Source organism: Elephas maximus, chromosome X (genome assembly GCF_024166365.1).
Source record: "Elephas maximus indicus isolate mEleMax1 chromosome X, mEleMax1 primary haplotype, whole genome shotgun sequence".
NCBI classification, from domain to species: Eukaryota; Metazoa; Chordata; class Mammalia; order Proboscidea; family Elephantidae; genus Elephas; species Elephas maximus.
This window is the reverse complement of record NC_064846.1, coordinates 169,906,548-169,919,365: the sequence shown is the minus strand read 5'-3', so window position 1 is coordinate 169,919,365 and position 12,818 is coordinate 169,906,548. Positions and strand designations below refer to the sequence as shown.

General features: G+C 44.3%; 1 protein-coding gene across 1 annotated transcript in view; it reads left to right on the top strand.

Annotated features, from left to right (window-relative positions):
• WWC3 (WWC family member 3) overlaps positions 1-12,818 on the top strand; it is a 129,882-nt gene that overhangs the window by 82,646 nt on the left and 34,418 nt on the right. The window lies entirely within an intron of this gene.

Below are 12,818 nucleotides of genomic sequence, written 5' to 3'. Positions count from 1 at the left end.
TACAACCACTGTGAAAAATGGTATGGTGCTTCCTCAAAAAGCTAGAAATAGAAATACCTTATCATCCAGCAAACCCACACCTAGGTATATATCCTGGAGATATAAGAGCAGTGACATCAATAGGCATATGCACCTCTGTGTTCATAGCAGCATTATTCACAATAGCAAAAAGATGGAAACAACCTAAGTGCCCATCAATGGATGGGTGGATAAACAAATTATGGTACATATATACAATGGAACGCTATGCAATTATTAAAGGGTAACGAGTTTGCAAAACATAATGTGGATGAATCTGGAAGATGTTATGCTGAGTAAAATAAGTCAATCAAAAAAGGATGAATATCGTATGGTCTCACTTTAATAAAAAGCCAAGAATAGATAAACACACAGAAAACAACATTCTTTGATGGTTACCAGGGATGGGAGGGGAAGAGAGGAGAAATTGCTTTCTAGATAGTAAACACTTGTTATTTTTGTTGATGGGAAAGGCGATACCCAGTATGGGTCAAGTCTGTACAACTTGACCAAGGCAAATGAAGACACTAAGAAGTACGCAAGAATAAGGGACAGTTTTAATAAATGCTATTACACATACAATTTTGCAACAACAGTAGTAACAACCAAAAGATATGAGTTTGGTTACATAGGTATATATGTATATATGTATGCATATATGTGTATAGGAAGGCATATGTGAGTACATGCATGTGCAGGTATAGGAGTGTCTGTAGGCATATGTATATACATTTTTTAATATGCTGGATATATATTCATTTATGTAATAAAACAGGGGAGCACCGTTACAGAGACTTCCTAGACATATCCATACACCTCGTGGGATTGGTTTACTGGTTTAAAAGGCTTAGGATCATAGTCTTGTGGGACAACTCAGTCAATTGCATAACGTAGTTCATAAAGATAATGTTCTACAGTTTGATGAATAGCATATGGGGTCTTAAAAGCTTGCGAGTGGCTATCTAAGATACAACTATTGATCTCTATTCATCTGGAGCAGAAGAGAATGAAGGAAACCAGAGACTCAAAGAAGAAACTTGTCCACAGAACTAATAGCCTACATGAACCATGGCTTCTTCTAGCCTGAGACCAGAAGAGCTAGGTGGCACCTGGTGTAAGAACAAAATTAAATTTCTTACAGATTTCAGACTTGCTGGAAGCTCTGAGAGCAGTAGTCCACAAATCATTACCCCAACTTACCTTAACCTTACGTGATGGTTATGGTTGTGTGTCAACTTGGGTGGGCCATGATTCTTAGTGGATTGGCGGTTGTGTAATAATGTAGTTTTTCATCCATGATGTGATTTGTTGTGATCAGCCAATCAGTTGTAAGGGCTATTTCCTTGGGGGTGTGGCCTGCATCCAACAAATGTATGGACATTCTGGCAAAGCTCATTTGCGTGCTGTGGATTCTGATCTGGCTGGTCGTCATCTGACCTCTGGTTCTTGGGACTTGAGCCGGCTGACTGCCATATTGCCTGCTGATCTTGGAATTCATCAGCGTCCGCAGCCTGTGAACCAGCAACCTGCTCTCTTACCTGCCGACCTTGGATTCATCACCCTCTGCAGTCTGTTAGCCAGCAGCATGTGTCTTACTGCTGATCTTGGGTTCATCAGCCGCTGCAGCTACATGAGTTAGGAGAAGTCTCCAGTCTGAGGCCTGACCCATGGACTTGAGACTTACCAGCCTCTACAACCACGTGAGCCATTTCCTTGAGATAAACCTGTGTGTGTGTGTGTGTGTGTGTATGCGTCACTTGTTCTGATTGTCTGGAGAACCCAGCCCTTACTCCACTTGTCAGGGATCCAGTGTTGGAGTGCTGCCAGTCATAAGGATGAGTTTTCTAAATTGGTTTTCAAGTCTGACTAGTCTTAAAGGTGCTGATAACTCTGCCTTCAGTAGTAAAGAGGGTGCTGCTAATCCATGGTGTAAGGTGGCAATATAATACACAAAATATCATGCACCAGTAGATCGAGTATTGGTGAGAAAAAAGGCTCTGGGTGATCACATGTTTGAAACTGTTCTGCAGTTTTGTCAGAATGAGAAATATGGGGAAGCTGGTTGATTGATCCTACTTTCGCTAGACAAAGTGGTGAAAGAAAGAGATGAGCTCAGGGCTTCAGAGTCACAGCTCATGCACTGCATAAGAGACCTCAGAGTTGCCACTTGTACCCTGAAAGAAAGCCTTATTTCTTGTAGTAACAGAGCTGATATTGCCAAAAACCAAACCCAGAGTCGTATAAGACTGGCTGAATTACAATGCCAACTGAATTCCCAACATAGAATGGTGGCTGAAGTTAAAGTGAGGGCATTGATTGGGAAGAAATGGGATCTCGAAACTTGGGATGGAGACATATGGGCAGGTAATCAGGAAGCTGGGGACCTTGAGCCCCTAAAGTCCGTTGAATCACTACTGCCAACAGGAACCAGCCTTCTCTTTCCCATCTGAACATATTACTCCATCTTTGTCTGCTAAGCTATCTTCCCCAGTAAAACCATTATTCCCTCCACCCCCATCTGATGAGATTAACCCAGGTGTGTCTGAAGAGTTTTTGTCTGAACTATTGCCTGGGGTAGCATCTGAGTCATTCCCTGGGGCATCACCTAGGGTCATGCCTTACAAGACGTTGCTGAATATTCTCAGGACCCACCCCTACCACCCATTTTTTCTTCTAGAACTATAACTAGACTTAAGTCCCAGTGAGACCCAAAAGATGAAGTACAAAGTATGACCCAGGAGGAGGTATGATACACTCCAAAAGAACGATTTGGAATGGCTATTAAGTGTGTGGGATAATGGTGCAAGGAACATAAAATTGGATCAGTCTGAGTTTATTGATATGGGCCCATTAAGCACAGATTGTTCATTAAGTATTTCAGCTTGAGAGGTTAGGAGAGGGTCTAATAGTTTATTTGGTTGGTTTGCTGGAGCATGAATTACACAGTGACCCACACAAAATCAAGTTGAAGTACCAGACCTGCCTTGGTATACTGTAGAAGGTATTCAAAGGCTTAGGGAAATTGGCATGTTAAAGTGCATTTATCAGGTTAGACCCACAGACCTACACATGGGGTGCCCAGAGGACACACCTTTTGCTACAATGGTGAGGAACAAATTTGTCAAGGGAGCCCAGCATCCTTGAAGACTACTGTGATTGCCATTTTATGTTAGTCAAATTTGACAGTGGGAACTGACCTAACTGAATTAAGACACCTAACTACAATGGTCCTGATTGGACCCCATGGTGGTAGTGGCCAAGTGGCAGCACTCAATTTGACAAAGACAAGGTGGGCATGGTTACCATAATGGACAGCAGAGTCAAAGCCATAATCAGAGTAGTCTGACTTATATGGACTTATGGCATTAGCTACTTAGTCATGGTGTCCCTAGTAGGGAAAGAGTTGGGAAATTTACTAAATAATTACTTGATCTGTACAAGTGGAAGAATTCTAGGTCAAGTAAATGGTAGTCTAACTCAAATCACCAGAATAGTCACAGCCCCTCAATTCCTAGACTTGAGCCAGTTTACAGACCTACAACCCCTTGAATGAAGGGTAGGCCGGATCCTCTTGAGGAAGGACCCCACTACACTGCCAAAAATTTAAACTGTTAAATTTTTCTCCCAGCCCACCCCAAAGGGATCTATGGCCTTTTACGAGAATGACTGTTCACTGGGGAAAAGGAAATAATCAGACTTTCAGGGATTACTGGATACTGGCTCTGAGCTGACACTAATTCCAGGGGACTCAAAACATCACTGTGGCCCACCAGTCAGAGCGGAGGCATATGTAGGACAGGTTATTAATGGAGTCTTAGCTCAGGTTCATCTCACAATGGGTCCAGTGGGTCTCTGAACCCATCCTGCAGTGATTTCCCCAGTTCCAGAATGCATAATTGAAATAGATATACTCAGGAACTGGCAGCGCTCCAACACTGGATCCCTGACAAGTGGAGTAAGGGCTATTATGGTAGGAAAAGTCAAGTTGGAAGCCATTAAGAACTGTCCCTACCTAGGAAAATAGTAAACCAAAAGCAATACAGCATTTCTAGAGGGATTGCAGAGTTTACTGCCACCATCAAGGACTTGAAGGATCCAGGGGTGGTAATTCCCTCCACGTTCCCATTCAACTCGCCTATTTGGCCTGTGCAAAAAAAAAATAGATGGATCTGGGAGAACAACAGTCGATTGTCACAAACTTAACCAGGTGGTGACTCCAGTTGCAACTGATGTTCCAGGTGTGGTTTCACTGCTTGAACAAATTAATACATCTCTTGTTACCTGGTATGCAGCTGTTGATCTGGTCAATGCCTTTTTCTCGTTTCCAGTTTTGAAGGAACACTAAAAGTAGTTTGTCTCCAACTGGCAAGGCCAGCAATACACCTTCACTGTCCTACCTCAGAAATACATCAACTTTCCAGCCCTTGATCTTCTTTCCCTTCCATAAGACATCACACTGGTCCATAACATTGATGACATTATGCTGATTGGACCTATTAAGGAAGAAATGTCAACGACTTTGGACTTATTGGTAAAACATTTGTATGCAAAAAACTTGTTGCTGTTGGGTCGATTCCAACTTACAGTGACCCTATAGGACAGAGTAGAACTGCCCCATAGGGTTTCCAAGGAGCAGCTGGTGGATTTGAACTGCAGACTTTTGGGTTAGCAGCCAAATGTTTAACCACTGTGCCACCAGGGCCCCATTTTTGTATGCTAGAAGGTGGGAAATAAACCCCACAAAAATTCAGGTGCCTTCTACCTCAGTGAAATTTCTAGGTGCCTAGTGGTAAAAAAAAAAAAAATTTTTTTAGTTAGTGGTGTGGGACATATTGGGGTATTCCTTCTAAAGTGAAGGATAAGTTGTTACATCTGGCCCCTCCTACAACTGAAAAGAAGGTACAACACCTGGTAGGTCTCTTTGGATTTTGGAGGCAACATATCCTTCATTCGAGTATGCTACTCTGGCCTATTTATCAAGTGACTTGAAAAGTTGCTAGTTTTGAGTGGGGCCCACAACAAGAAAAGGCTCTGCAACAGGTTCAGGCTGCCATGGAAGCTGCTCTGCCACTTTGGCCATATGATCCGACTGATCCAATGGTTCTTAAAAGTGTCAGTGGCAGATAGAGACGCTGTTTGGAGTCTTTGGCAGGCCTCTATTGGTGAATCACAGCACGGACCCTTAGGATTTTGGAGCAAAGCCCTTCCATCCTCTTCAGAGTAACTACTCTCCTTTTGAGAAACAGCTCTTGGCTTATTACTGGGCCTTAGCGGAGACTGAACACTTGACCGTGGAACACCAAGTCACCATGCAGCCTGAGCTGCCCATCACGAACTGGGTGTTGTCTGACCCACAGAGCCATAAAGTTGGATGTGCACAGTAGCACTCCATCATTGAATGGAAGTGGTATATACGAGATCGGGCCCTAGCAGGACCTGTAGGCACAAGTAAGTTGCATGAGGAAGTAGCCCAAATGCCCATGGTCTCCACTCCTGTCATATTACCTGCACTTTCCCAGTCTGCACCTGTGTCCTCATGGGTTGGTCCTTATGATCAATTGACTGAGGAAGAGAAAATTCGTGCCTGACTTACAGATAGTTCTGCGTGATATACAGGCACCACTAGAAAGTGGACAGTGGCAGCACTGTAGCCCCCTTGTGGACCTCCTTGAAGGACAGTGGTGAAGGGAAACCCTCCCAATGGGCAGAACTTGGAGCAGTGCACATGTTTGTTTACTTTGCTTAGGAGAAATGGCCAGATGTGTGATTATATACTGATTCGTGGGCTGTATTCAGTGATTTGGCTGGATGGTCAGGGACTTGGAATGAACATGATTGGAAAATTGCAGACGAGGTATGGGGAAGAAGTATGTGGATAGACCTCTCTGAATGGGCCAAAGAAGTGAACATATTTGTGTCTCATGTGAATGCTCACCCCAAGGGTGACCTCGGCAGAGGAGGATTTTAACAGTCAGGTGGTTAGGATGACACATTCTGTGGAAACCAGTCATTCTCTTTCCCTGCCACTCCTGTCATTGCTCAATGGACTCATGAACAGTGTGGCCATGGTGGCAGGGATGGAGGTTGTACATGGGTTCAGCAACATGGACTTCCACTCACCAAGGCCTGCTTGGCTACAGCCGCTGCTGAATGCCCAATCTGCCAGCAGCAAAGACCAACACTGAGTCCCCAGTATGGTACCATTCCTTGAGGTGATCAGCCAGCAGTTTGGTGGCAGGTTGATCACATTGAACTGCTTCCATCATGGAAAGGGCAGCATTTCATCCCTACTGGGATAGACATTTACTTTGGATATGGATTTACTTTCCCAGCACACAATGCCTCTGCCAAAACTACCATCCGTGGACTCAGAATGCCTTATCCAGTCACAGTATCCCACACAGCATCGCCTCGGATCAAGGGACTCCCTTCACAGCAAATGAAGTGCGGCAGTGGACCCATGCTCATGGAATTCACTGGTCTTATCATGTTCCCCATCATCCTGAAGCAGCTGGCTTGATAGAACGATGGGATGGCCTTCTAAGGACACAATTACGGTGGCAGCACTTTGCAGGGTTGGGGCAGTGTTCTCCAGGAGACTGTATATCCTCTAAACCAGTGTCCAACATATCTTGCTGTTTCTCCCATAACCAGGATTCACAGTTCCAGGAATCGGGATGGAGATGGGAGTGGTGCCACTCCCAATTACCCCTAGTGACCAGTTTGCAAGATTTTTGCTTCCTCTCCCCATAACCCTATGTTCTGTGGGTCTAGAGGTCTTAGTTCCAAAGGGAGGAATGCTCTACCTGGAGACAAAACACGAATTCCATTGAACTGGAACAAAATTCAAATTCCTAAAAAAGGCCAGACTTATAGGACCAGTAGAGACTAGAGAACTCCCAGAGACTATCACTCTAAGATACCCTTGAACTTGGAATTAAAGCCACTCCCAGAGGTCACCTTTCAGGGAAATAGTAGATTTGCTTATAAAATAAAGAATATCATGTGCTCCCTTAAACAAGCAGCTGTATCAGACCAAGCGGTCAACATTTGCCTAAAAAGCTTGAGAAGGCAAGGAGGGGCAGGGACACTAGATCAATGGAAACAACAAACAGAATGGAAATCATGAGAATGCTGACACATTGTGAAAATTGTAACCAGTGTCGCGGAACATTTGTATAAAAATTGTTAAATGGGAGCCTAATTTGCTGTGTACACTTTCACCTAAAACACAATAGAATATATGTTTTTTTAAAAAATGGCTGCTTCTCCCTTTCCTTCCAGGAACATCTGTTTAGATTTCAAAAGCAGGCCTCAGGATAGGGAGATTTCAAATGATCGGTTTAAAAGTTTTGGATGTTTTTTGAAAAGCCAAGTTGGAAGAACAAATCTTCTTGAGCCGCTCCAGATAATGCAGATGGCTCCTTTCTTACCTGAGAGCACATGTCCCAGAACTGTGCAGACTGCGGCTGTTTCCATAGAGACGCTCCCAGTCCAGATAGGAACAAAACATTCGATTGGTCCAGTTTCTCTGCCTTAGTGTTTATTGCCAGGATCGGTCCTGCTGCTCATCTGTTGCCAGCAACCAGCGTAGTATATGCTTCCAGTCAGATTTGATCAGTCACCTGGACATTCTATTCATTTCTTTGTGTATCAAGTTTTCTTGGGGGGGGGCTGTTATGAACTGAAGTGTGCTCCCCCCATAATATATTGAAGGCCTAACCCCTGTGCCTATGAATGTGATCCTGCTTGAAATAGGGTCTTTCTTTGCAGGTGTTATAGGTTATTTTAAAGAGGTCATATCGGAATAGAGTGGTTCCTAATCCTAATCCCTTCTGAGTGGTGGTTTGTGAAAGGGAAGACCAGGCATGGAAACAGAGTCACAGGGGGAAGAGAGTCTTGTGAAGATGAATCTACAAGCCAAGGAATGTCAAGAGATGCCTGGGGCTACCAGAGCCGAGAGAGATAAGAAGGAAAGATCTTCCTCTAGAACTTTCAGAGAACACAGGACCCTGCCAATGCACTGAATTCTACTTCTAGACTCCAGAATCGTGAGGCAATGAATTTCTGTTCTTATAAGCCACCCACTTTGTGGTATTTTGTCATAGAAGCCCTAGGAAACTAAGACAGGGGCTCAGATACCAGAAAGTGTCCTCTCTGTAACTGATTCCTAGAGCTGTCGTAACAAAGTACCACACACTGGGCAGCTGGTAAGAACAGAAGTTTATGGTCTCACAATTCTGGAGGCTACACGTCCAGATCAAATGATCGGGGTGTTAGCTGTGTTGACTTCTGGAGCCCTGAGGGAGAATCTGTCCCTTGCCTCTTCCTGCATTCTGGTGACGGCTGGTGATCCAATCTCTGCCCCCACCTTCACTTGGCCATCTTCCCTTTGTGTCTCTTTGCCTCTTTTATAAGGACACCACTCATATTGAATTAGGACCCATCCTACTCCAGTATGACTTCATGTTAATCTAACTGATAACATCTTCAAAGACCCTATTTCCAAACAAGGTCACTGTTCACAGTTATGGGATTAGGATTTAAGCATATCTTTCTGAGAGAGACAATTCAGACACAATTCAATCCATAATGCCATCGCAGACCCATCTGACCCATTCCGGTTAAGATCAAGATGCCTGTAGACTTTGTTTTTTATTGAAAAAAAAAAAAAAAAAAGGCCTGCATGTTCAGAGGGGAGAAGATGTGAGGCGGGCGCAGCTGAGGACGGGGTGTGAGATTGGTGTATTACTAGATCCTTCTAACGCTGCAAACTCTAAATGCAGATTTCTGTAATTCTACCATGGACTCAAGAGCTGTGAGGAAAGGGCGCTGGTTTGGGAGTTCATCGCTCCATCTAACTAACTTTGGCCACAGCTGAGCTTTTCTTGAGCCTTTGCTTTTCAAAAAAAAATTGTTTTTTAATTTTTTAGAGCAGCTTTAGGTTGACAGAAAAGTTGCACAGAAAGTACAGAGAGTTCCCATTTACCCCTCCCCTGCACAGAGCGTCTCCCGTTATTAACACTTTGCATTCCTGTGGTACATTCATTATAGTTGATAAACTGATTTGTTGATACATTACAGTTAACTCAAGTTCATAGTTAGACTTTGCTTTTCATTTAAATGGATATTAAAAGGAAAGAAAGAAAGAAGACTAAGGAGAACAAGCAGAAGAAGTATCAAATCTGTAGCTGTCGCTGAAATCTGAAGGCACAAGGCACTGAGCCAGGGCCAAGTTCTGGAACCTGGCCTGGGGCTCCTTGCACCTCATCGTCATCAGGTGGACTGTGGGCTGCCTGGAGTTCTGCTCGCCCTTTCAGAAGGCAGCAGCATTTTAGAAACATGAGAAATTACATAATGAACTTCGTATTTTAGGTACAAATTCAAATAACTGGAGCTTACTCTCACACATAAGGTTACCATGAGTCTGAGCTGACTGGACTGACACTAACAACAGAAACTCTTGATATGTAAAATAATACTGTTTGTAATATTAAAGGTATATTTTATTTTAGGGAAATGCCACTCACATTTCAGATTGCCAGGTGAGGTGTTCAAGTGGTTTCTGCGGCATAAACGCAGGTTTCCATTCATGGTTTACTAGGGCCTGGGTTGTAACAGAAACGGTGTTTAGGCAAAAACAGTAGGGGAAAAAATTTTCACACTTTACTTCTTCCACGTTAGACCTGTTCAGGGAATGGAATTTGGAAATCATATAATAAATATGAAACCCGAATGCTTGATTGAGGGTCCACTTTCTTTCTTCACTCTCCAGGACCCAGGGGTGTATATTTGAAAGCTTTTAAAGGCATTTGTGAAAGCTTATAGGCCATAAAATGTATTGCCTATCAAATATAAGAATCAATAAAGAATATAGTTGACTTGTGGGAAAAAGAAAACTTGGCAGTTTTAAACTGCTCTCTCTTCTCTTTAAAAATGAACTTGGAGAATTTTTTGGAGGGGGCAGAGGGCAAGCTTTAATCATGACCTTGCTTTACTTCCGTGTTTTTAATTTCACTGAAATGGAATTTCAGGGAAACGTTTTTCTGGAAAGTATTTTTCCTTTCATGCCCAGAAATGGGGAGGAAGCCTCTGGCAGAAGTGAGGCTCCATCGTGCAGATGAGCTGTTTGGTGTGGATGTACACGTGGGTGCATCATAGCTCTGCACATCTGTGCTTAGCTATAGGTGGAAAATCTGTTTTCTTTAAGTATACCAGGCACACGGAGATGGCCCTTTTCCAGGCCAGCAGTGAGTTAGACCAGGAATACTGTTGTAACAGCAAAGCTGCCTCGTCTATCCCATGGCAAAAACAAAAGATAACCCACGATTGCTGTCAACTCAGCTCCAACCCATGGTGACCCGTGTGTGTCAGGGTAGAACTGTGCTCCACAGGGTTTTCAGCAGCTGATTTTTCAGAAGTAGATCAGCAGGCCTTTCTTCCAAGGCACCTCTGGGTGGACTTGAACTGACAACCTTTCGTTTAGCAGCCAAGCACATTAGCACACCACCCAGGTATTCCAATCCCATGGGAAATGTATGAGAAATCCTTGAAGGACTTGTTCTAGTTCTTTTGATTTCCAGTACAGACAGACACATGTGCTTCTTTTGACCTGGCTGAGGGCAGGCCCCAAATGTCCACATCGGAAGCCCTTTGATCGGCCCTGTAAGGGTGAGGACGCAGAGGAAGACATTGTACTTTCTTTTTTTGTAGTTTCTGATATATACCAGTATTCTTCTAGATTCACATATAGCTGGAAAATGAGCATGCAAACATTTGCGTTATTGAGAAATTTTATTACAAAAAAAAGCACTGTTCTTAAGCCTAGCAATGCTTGCCTGGTGTTCAGCACAGCCAAAACAACTTTCCAGATGGGTTGCATGAAGTCAACGTCATCCCAGTTTTGTTTTTGCTGGAGAGGTCATCCCTCACCATACGTCCTTTCATATTTGTCCTTCGACCTGTGGAAAGTTACAGTCCACTCTTCACTTTTGGCTGTTGTACTATTTTTTCTATGCCAGCAGTGGGTAGGCCTTTTGAAATTTGCCCTTTACCTCTCCTTCCTCCTGGAATTCATTTCCCTCCCTCATTCTTTTTTCTGATAGTGGATAGTGCTTGAGATTTTCCTGGAAAGGGTGTGATTATCTAGGATTGGATCACCGCCATGCATAGCAGCTTGAATCCTTGCAGAATGGCAGCTAACTAACCTAGAGCTGGCTGACTCAAAGGGAGTCTTAATCTCCTCACACGGTCAACCTTCCTTTACATACCATCAATTTAAAAGGACCTCAGAAAACTCAAAAGGAGCGCTTTTTCAAGTGGGTCTGTTGGTAACATATGACTTTCTGTGAATCAGATACATTGATTTAAAAAAGTAAGAGGACACAATGATTTTGCTCCTTGGTGTTCACGTCTTTCATATTTATTCCTTACCTTTGACTTGTCCCGATCTGTAGTAGAAGGCCCCAGAAATTTCATTGTGTATAACGTCTGACTTAGCACTAATTTATTTATGGGTCACTTTTGGGTGTATTTTCCTTGGGCCTCAGTTATATGGCTGCCATAAAATTTAATTACACTAATTAGACACAGGTGGATGCCTCAGCCCAGTTGGATCCGTAGCCCTGTCCAGCTGCCTCTGCTGTTAGTGAGTTCAGTGACACCATTTTCCAACACGTTTTCGGGAAATTAGTTTTAAGTTAGACAAGAACGTGTCTAATGTGGCTACTGGTGTGAAACCAGTTTCTTTACCTTCTCAGGGCATCAAACTTGAGTAAAATTCGTACTTATTTTTCACTTATAACATGTATACCCTTTTCTTTTCATAACTGTGGCTTTTCCTGATTGCCTCAGTACTCGCAGAGGGAGTCAGGCCCAGTCCTCCAGCCAGGCTGGTGATTCCCTGTGCTCACGGCTAGTTCAGGCAGAGCCTGACTTAGGCAGGGCTGGCCCAAGGTTGTCATAGATGGGCCAGCTTCAGTCGGTTAGCAGTGTCTGCGGGGAGCACGGTGTTGACAAGGAGTCTGAAGTCTGGACCCAGTGGGCAGGCTGGCAGCCTTGATTAGCAACATGCATCCTGAGCCCACTCACCCTGCATTTGCCGTTCCCTCGTAAGTGGAGACCATCATGTCAGTGCCTGACGCACATCCCCAGAGCTCTGAGGCCAATGGGCACCTCCAAGCCAGGCCGGGCCGTAGGGGAGTCAGCTCCTTGCCTAGAGCAGCGGGTCTCAGACTTGAGTGGACATCCAAGTCCCCTGGGCAGAGTGCTTGGGATTTCATATGTGGTTGAGGTCTGTGGTGCAGGGAGCTGCACCCAGAGCCAGGAGGTGCGCAGCCCTTGGCTTCCGAGCTCGTGCAGTCAGAAGCACAGGTGAAGGGTGCATTTCCCTCCTGCTGTTGTCTCAAGGCGAGTGTTACCAGTGAGGCACAGCAGTGAGGACAGAAAGCCAGAAGCCTCTCTGGTGGGCCCAGCACAGTGATTAGCTCCTGATGAGGGTGGGGTGGGAGGAGAGAGCACCTCCGTCCTGCTCGCAGCCGTATCATGGAGGAGGGCATCTATCTGAGCCAGCACAGAGTACTGGGTGTGTGGAGGACTGCCACCTTGGGTTCACATCTTTGAAGCACACGGGTTGAAGTATGATTATTGTCCCAGCTGCTCATCAACCAGGGGAATTTATGCAAAGGACTCAAGCCCCATTTTTATGACCCATTGTCTCCAAACCCTTTGTTTTTATCATGTAGCGTTTACTCAGGGTGGTTATTTCAACATTTATTTACCAAGTAGGTTTACAGAGCCAG